This window comes from Polypterus senegalus, chromosome 2 (assembly GCF_016835505.1).
Source record: "Polypterus senegalus isolate Bchr_013 chromosome 2, ASM1683550v1, whole genome shotgun sequence".
Classification (NCBI taxonomy): domain Eukaryota; kingdom Metazoa; phylum Chordata; class Cladistia; order Polypteriformes; family Polypteridae; genus Polypterus; species Polypterus senegalus.
In genome coordinates, this window is record NC_053155.1 from 157,018,426 (window position 1) to 157,026,776 (window position 8,351).

Consider the following 8,351-nt stretch of genomic DNA (forward strand, 5'->3'; position numbering starts at 1 on the left):
TGTGTTAAAACACCCGGTGGACTGGGATCTGGAAATAAAGTTTGGCCTTCTCAGTTAAAGCCATCTTTTCACAAAATCTGGCGTTATGTATACAACCTATGTTTCTTCAATAAACTGAAACCTAAAATGACACTTACGGCAATTGGGAAGATCAGGGGAAGCCCTTTGAGAGGCTGTTTCAGATTGTAAAGGGTTGTCGTCTTGAAAACAAAATGCATGAAACAACATTTCCCCTTCCAGTGCACGCAGAAGCTCAAACAAAATGATTTGATATTAGTTTCAAGGTAACCCTCTCACCACCGTGAGTCTTATAGCAGCTCTGGCTGGATGTCGCTGCAATGGTACATACGCAAATAAATGGCTTGCAACATCTATTTATATGATAGATTTTTGTTTTTAAAACAACCTTTATAATTGTGTCACAACAAATTTTCCATTATACATCCGTCCTTATACACAAATAACCACGCACACCGTTCATACGCTTAATTAATCCCCTGCACATTTTAATCCTCGTCAACCCCTTTCATGACTGTCTATTCAGATGGATAGATAGAAGCATGTAAATATAAAAATTCTATTTTTATTTTTATGAACTTTAAAAGCAGACAGCCTGGTCGAGACAAAAACTTAATTGATTGGAATACCTGTTTCGGTAACAAAAAAAGTAATATTGCTTGCTTCAGTAATATGAAAATTAGATAGATAGAGATAGACAGAGAGTTAGAGATAGACAGAGAGAGATAGAAGTAAATATAAAATACTTATATTATACACACACGAGCATGCTCACGCGTCTACACACAGAGAGATGGTACTGAACATAATAATTAACCTATGATCGACGTCATTTTGGAATTTAAATCCCAGCCCCTCTTGTTTTAAACAGCTATAATTTTTTAAAAAGGGACTTACTGATTTCAGAGTAAAAGATCAGTGAATCAACTTGGAAATATTGACCTAAGGATAAAATTTAAGGATTAAGCCATACGTTTTTTAAAGCATACTCGTTTGAAGCATATAATAATCAATAATATGACATACCGTGATCTTGATTGTAGGGACTCTTGGGAGAATAGACCGTATTAACAATAATTATACAGTGGAACCTCGGTTTGCGAGCATAATTCATTCCGGAAAACGTGCTCGCAATCCAAAGCACTCGTATATCAAAGCAAATTTCCCCATAAGAAATAATGGAAAATCAGATGATTCGTTCCACAACCCAAAACTATTCATATAAAAATGATTAATACAAAATATTAAGTAAAAATACACAAAACAAGTTAAGCTGCACTTTACCTTTGAAAAGAATTATGGCTGGTGTGAGTGAGTTTCTAAACTTTTTTGGGATTCCACCCAATGGGATGACAGGCGGAAGAGCATCCCGAAGCAACCGCAGGCTCCAAGCGCTGTAGCAGTTCGGCGTGAAAGTGAATATGAAAATTGCGGACATGCTATAAGCGCCTGCCATTGATGGGTAATACAGGAACATTATAAATGCGCTGGGCACAGTATTCCTTGGCCCTGACTGACTGCTGTGTTTGTGTATAGTTAGCAGCAGATCCCGCTACAATAAATAACCGTGCTGTTCCTGTTTCAAGCTGAATAAAGCTGGTGTTGCTAAAGTACTGAAACTCAGCTTTGTGTTTTGGGGTGCAAGACAGGGACTCACACGTTACAACACACACACATGATCACCATGCTATAATAAACAGTATACGTTCGTACAGATGTTGACTATATGAGTGAGGCACGCTGACTCAGACGAAGAATGGGAGACGATTACCCACAATCCCACCGCAAGGGAGAGAAGAACCATCAGCTCAGTTGTGATCACATGGTGCTTGGCAGACAAAGCATACATGTACTACTCGTATTGCAAGACGTTGCTCATTTATCAAGTCAAAATGTATTAAAAATTTTAGTTCATCATGGAAAACACTCGCAAACCAAGTTACTTGCAATCCAAGGTTCCACTGTATTTCATTTAGTCCTTTCCATAAAAAAGAAATAAATAGAAAATATTGTTCTAATAAGATATTGAAAACGCCCTGTTTTGTCTTTCGATGAGATTCAGAGTCATCTTTCAGTATTAATGGCAAGCGGCGTAATGGATCGATGACCGGTCTGAACGCTTATTTATATATACAGAAAAGAACAGGATTTTTTGAAAGTAGACTTTATAATGAGAGTGATTTCTTTTAGCAAATGTGTGCCCTTTGACCCATTTTAAACGGACAGCTGTGTAATGGGTCGGTGTCCTGCTGAACGCTTATATATACATACGTATACACCGAAAAGAATGGTATTTTTTTAAAAGGAGTCTTCATAATAAGGAAAGTGAGTTCTTTAAGCAGGTGTGTGCCCCTTGACCCATTTTAGGACCGCTTTACATTTACAATGAGAAGATATGAACTTATGCTAAAAGACCTATGAGTGAACCTGTTCTTGCATCAGCTGTCCAAGTATGGAGAAGATGAATTTCCACCTGTTTTTGAAGGAGCTGATAAAAATTACCACAGTTTTCATGGAGTGGTGAAGAGTGCTTAAAACATCTTTTTCTACCGCCAGAATGGCCAAGTGGTTAAGCCGTTGGACTTAAGATTCAATGGGCAAATGCACATGTGGGTTCAATCCCCACTTCTGGTAGTTTGTTATTCAAGTGTGCCTGTTCACTCTGTGTGTCTGAGTACAGTTCTCACTTTTGGAAAGTTTATCTCGTGCTTTACACGCAATACCTAAAATCCTTCACCTTCAAAAGTTAAAAACCACAAAATGTGCATCTGTTTTCACAGCAAAGGATGTGCTGCGCGTGCTCGCCCGTGCACAGGGCCTGTCAGCTTGCCTTTCTGTGAGATGAGACAGCTGACTCACATCAGCGGCTGTCAGCTTGCCTTTCTGAAAAAGGGCAGTCTGAGATGGGGAAAGGCTGTTTCGTTCAAACTGCAACTTACAGAGAGCAATTAAAAGCAGCTTAGATAAAAAAAGGTTTTCCTTTTTTAACAGATTATAAAGCAAAGGTTAGATAGATACATGTTTTAATCTCGTGATAATATTAAAATAATAGATAGATGGAGGGGCATGCTGCAGCACAAGATATGCAGGAGCGGCTATAAGGGAGACCTGGCCGACTGGGTATGAGAAGGAACATGTCTGGACATGTCAATCAGGCCTTGGGTTCATGGCAAGGTCGTTCTTTTGATGTAAAGGACCTCAGGAGAAGAGGCAGGTAGGGGGTTGCCAGCCAACAAACAGGTGTTGACATACCGGGGGATGCGGGGGGTGGTACAATGCAGAGGCAGCATCCATCAAACTGCTCTTGACAAAAGCCTGAACCAATCAGGCAGGTGGGTTGGATTAAGGCGAGATCAACAGCCATCAAACTGCATTTGACATGAACCCTGACCAATCAGGTGGAGGTGTGGGATTAAGACGGGGTCTGGGTGGGGAGAGGTTGAAATTCAATCACAGGACAGGGGGCGGGTTGCATCATTTAAATCCACCAATCAGAGGAAAGGGGGCTAGGCCAACAAGTCATCAATCAGTTTTGATTGACATTTTGACAGAAACACCCTGCCTTAATACTACTCATACCTGATGTGGTAGCCAAAAAAAAGATATTTTGTTTGTACTGTGTACAATATAACAGTAAATCTGACTAGAACTAGGAAATGGAACCAAATAATTCCAAAAATACCTTTTGATATATAAATTTAAAAATGGATTGGCATCCCTCCATAATTTTCCTTGAAGAATATGTTGAAACAGAGGATATACTACAAAAAAAAAAAAAAAGGAGGAAAATAAAAAAATCCATAGATGGCAGACAATTTAAGACCTGAGAACTCTACTATTATCAGCTTGGCAATAATAAAGGAATTAGCCAACTTGCATTGCAGAAAGGAATTGGTAAATGTTGCCCAGGTGCTCTAAAGTGCTCTGGAAGAACAGTCCAAACCACGGAAATAGAAACAGGTGTGTCATGGGCAATGTCATTGGAAGGCTAGAGGTGTACACCGCCCAAATGTACACTTTCCCTCATTCCCTCCTTGACACTGTTATCCAGTCACCCACTTGTTCACATCTCACACACAAATTAAGTCAATAAAACCTGTGACATTTATATCTATGCAAGTGTGCCCGCATGTTTCCTAAAGGTATTAATGTAAGACAGAAAATTATTAATTTTCAATAAATCAATTTTAGAATAACAAACAGTTCTAAAGTGCACTTTTGTTTCCATGTTTGAATGAATAGTGAGGTATAAGTAGTATTTAAAAAAGTGATAAGAAAAATAAAAATAAATATATTTAGATGTCAATCAGCTTTGGAGTAGGTTAAATGGAAAGAAAATCCTTGAATTTTGCAGTACAGAACAATACTTCCTAATCAAATATCCAGCTTGCCCTTCCCCTCCTTCTCTTTTCATTAATGTGTAATGAGACAACATCACTGCAGCACAGCCACTGAACTTTAAAATCCCACAGGGGATTCTTATAACTAGTTGCCACTCCACCTTCTGTGCATCATAGAGCATACCAATTAGCCCTCTTAATCCTGCATTGAAGCCATTCATTTCCTTTTCATGTGAACTTGCCGGACAGTAAACCTGCAGCAACCTTAATATGTACGTGTATGCGTGATCTGCAGCTCCTCTACTGTACATCCACAGTGCAAAAAATGCTTCTGCTCATACAATGTTTTGATTAAACTTTTATTGCTTAGACTCATGATAAGACAGAAAGTATATATGTATGTTTACATTTACTTTTACAATATATATGTTTAAATCTAAACAAATCAAAAACATACTGACTGGCCCCAATTAACTCATTAACTCCCCACGGAGACTAAAATGGTCAAACTGATTATTTATTAAAACAGGCCATTCGTTCAGAGCTGCGGACCCGTTGTACCACATATCAACATATCCAAAACTCCATGGTAATACTTCAGTTTAGGATCTGCAAAAATATACTCAGGCACACACCCATGCTTACTCAACAAGACCTTTACAAAGGCTTCTTGTAGTCTTAAAAACAATACAAAGAAATAGTAAAATGTTTATTCATCTCTGCAATGTGGCCCAATAAACTAACTTCTCTTTGGAATGGTCAAACTTGGCGTAAGTGAGATACATTTCTCTTAACAGTGCATACTTCAGTATATGATCTGGGTATTTTGAAAATGGAATATGGAATCAGCCTATGCGGCTTTCTGTCAATGATAAAACTATATTTCACGAAGAGAATAAGTGGTCACCCATGACAGATACATACTGTATATCAAAGGAAAAAACCCAAACAAAATACAGGGTGTGTGGATGCAATTTCTCTGTGTGCTGTGTCTCTTATAGTAGGAAGAAAGAAAATAAAAATGTGACTGCGATTGAGATATTTGGAAGGTCAGCTACTGAACTAGTGCATTCAGTTAGTACAGATCATTTAACAATGATTTCTGTTATTCCTTACTGACAGCATTTCATTTAAGAACAATCCAGATCAGGAAGGGATAAAGGATAGATTTTTCTTGTTTAGAGAAAACTGGAACTGTGCTGTTTCTGGTCAACCAATCCCCCTTTAATCAGCAAAAGGCACTCTTATCCTTCCTGACATAGGTTGCCCTTAGAGAAAACGTTTTTAAAAAGGGGTGACAGAAATCACTTTGCGACTTTCTGTCAATAATAAAAAAATGTTTCATGGGGTGAAGAAAGTTACATACAGCAGCTGTGATTAAAGGTTTCTGACAACTCATGGGGTGGAAGAGAGAGCAAGGGAGGCAGGATAGAGTGGGGTGAGGAGGGGGAGATCTGTGCAAGTGTTTTAAATAACGTAAGTAAAGGAAAGTGCTGTGGAATCGAGGACGCTCACCAAGACGGCTGGCAAAATAAAACATGGCAGACAGGCATATGCTCTTTGCATAATGTATGTAGAATAATAATAACAATGTTGAAGCAATGATGAAGCAGAACAGAGATGTTAAACGTAGGTGACAGTGCTGTGCCTGCCTGTAAATCCCAACCATTCTATTCAAACCAACGTATATAAAGTATCTGAACCGACCTATATATCCAGGCGAATGTATCCCATCAAATGTATCTATCTATGTCTATCTGATGTATATATCTAAACCGATGCATTTAAACCAATGTATTATATCTCACTGGATGTATTCGAAGCAAGGTATCTGAACCAATGTACTGCATATATATTAGACCAGATGTAAACAAACCAATGTATATCTCAACTAATGTATTTGAACCAAAGTATCCAAACCAATGTATATATTCAAGCCAATGTATCTGAACCAATACAGTGGAACCTCGGTTCACAAACGTCCCGGTTCACGTACAACTCGGTTCACGACCAAAAAGCACGCAGTTTTGCCTCGGTTTACAACCACGCACTTCGGTATACGAACAAGCCAGTTTCCCTTGCCTGCCTGCCTTAGCTCTGCTGAGCTGAGAGAGAGAGAGAGAGAGAGAGAGAGCAAGAGCGAGCGAGCACGTGCCTGCTGGGGAGGGGGAGGAGGAGGAGGAGATTGCTGCACTGTTTGCCTGCCTATCTGCAGCCAGTAAGTTCAAGCCAACCATCCCCCAATTCCACGTGTCTGCTGGGGAGGGGAAGGAGGAGATTGCTGCACGTGTTTGCCTGCCTATCTGCAGGCTGTACATGCTGAGAGAGAAAGAGAGAGAGAGAAAGCGAGAGAGAAAGCAAGCTAGCAAGCCGCGTGGCTGCAAGAGCTCTGTTCATTGTTCTCCTTCCATTGACTTCTAAGCAAGTGAAGAAAGTTTTGAAGAAAATTGAAATCGAAGTAAAGAAAGAAATTACAAGAGGTGTAAAAACTGTTTACCAGTTTACTCATTTACCAATCTGAGAACCCTCGTGCTTTCAAGCAGCACAATGTAAACAAAGCCAGACTGCCAGTAATGTGGGGCGCAAACACGAAGGATTGGGTCACAAGGAGTTTGTTTTGGAATGGCTGCATGAGGCTTTCACTCCTACCAGCTAAAAGCACCAGAAACCCAAGAAATCACAAGAGAGAAAACACCTGAAGGAAAGGTTAATTTTCTTGGTGGTTTTTGTATTACGGATTTTTCAAAAGTTAATTTTTCAGTTCATAGCGATTTGTTGCAATGTTACTTTTATCTTTTTCAAATGTTCCTTTTTCCACTGTGCTTAAAACTCATTTTAAAACAGTGTTTACAGCGATTAGGCTTTAAGTTTAATAGCGTGATCTCCTGCAATCTTTCTTTTCTGGTTGCTTGCGAGTTGGTTTTGCATGCACTGCACTTGGTTGTTTTAATGTTCGTTTTTCTGCTGTGCTTATAACTCATTTTAAAAAATGCTGCAGGCTTTAAGAATAGCACGATGCTACAGAGAGATTAGAGTTTTAATGCGCTGTGCTTATAACTCAAAAAAATGCTGCGAGCAGAGAGAGGGGGCAGCTGACAGGGAGAGGGGCAGCTGGGGAAGGGATGGGGGGATAGGGTGTGAGTGTGTGTGTGTGTGTGTGTGTGCGTGCGCTACGGAGAGAGAGCGTCAGCCAGCCTGCTCCTGTAGCTGAGGGAGGGAGGGAGCGCAAGCGAGCCAGCTCCTATAGCTGAGCAGGGAGCCTGGGTGTTTTGTGTCAGTGTTATTCAATGTTTTTACATTAGTTTACTATTACACTGTGCATTCTATGGTGTAATTAACTATATTTGTGCTTAATCTTTACATATATTTACATATTTACATACAGTTTGTACTGTCTGGAACGGATTAATTGTATTTACATACAATCCTATGGGGGAAACTGCTTCGGTTCACGACCAACTTGGTTTACGACCAAAGTTCTGGAACGAATTATGGTCGTGAACCGAGGTTCCACTGTATATATATATATATATATATGAACCAATTAATATATTTAGGAAACAAACTTGTTTTTCCTGAACAGCCCCTCAAAATATACATATTTAAACATATCTGTGAGATTCTACCATATTAAAAGAAGTCTAGCTGTGTTCTTCACGTGGATGCCCGTCTTCTTTCCCTTTGCTGGCAACATTTCACCTTCCCTGTATTTAGTTTACTGTAGGTCATCCAATCATATTTTTCAGGCAGGGAGGGTGTCCCACAGTTCGGAAAGACCTGGTGCAGGCTCCGCTTCCGGCCCACTTAACTGGACAACCCAGGCAGGCCAGAGGGTGTGCAGGAGGGGCTCACAGACTTGGGCTGCCACAGAGGGGGGAGGCAAAGGAGGCTTATTATGCTCTTCCGGGGGAAGAGTGTCCATCTTCCTGTGAAGGCAGAACCCCGAGTTTCACCTAGGGGTGCCCCAGACTAGCAGGTGAATAAAATAAGAAA

The 8,351-nt window shown here is 40.0% G+C and overlaps 1 non-coding gene across 1 annotated transcript; it reads left to right on the plus strand.

Annotated features, from left to right (window-relative positions):
• Positions 1–2,569: 2,569 nt before the first annotated feature.
• trnal-uaa lies at positions 2,570–2,652 on the plus strand. Its single transcript has one exon. It is a non-coding gene; the product is annotated as a tRNA-Leu (tRNA).
• Positions 2,653–8,351: the final 5,699 nt, after the last annotated feature.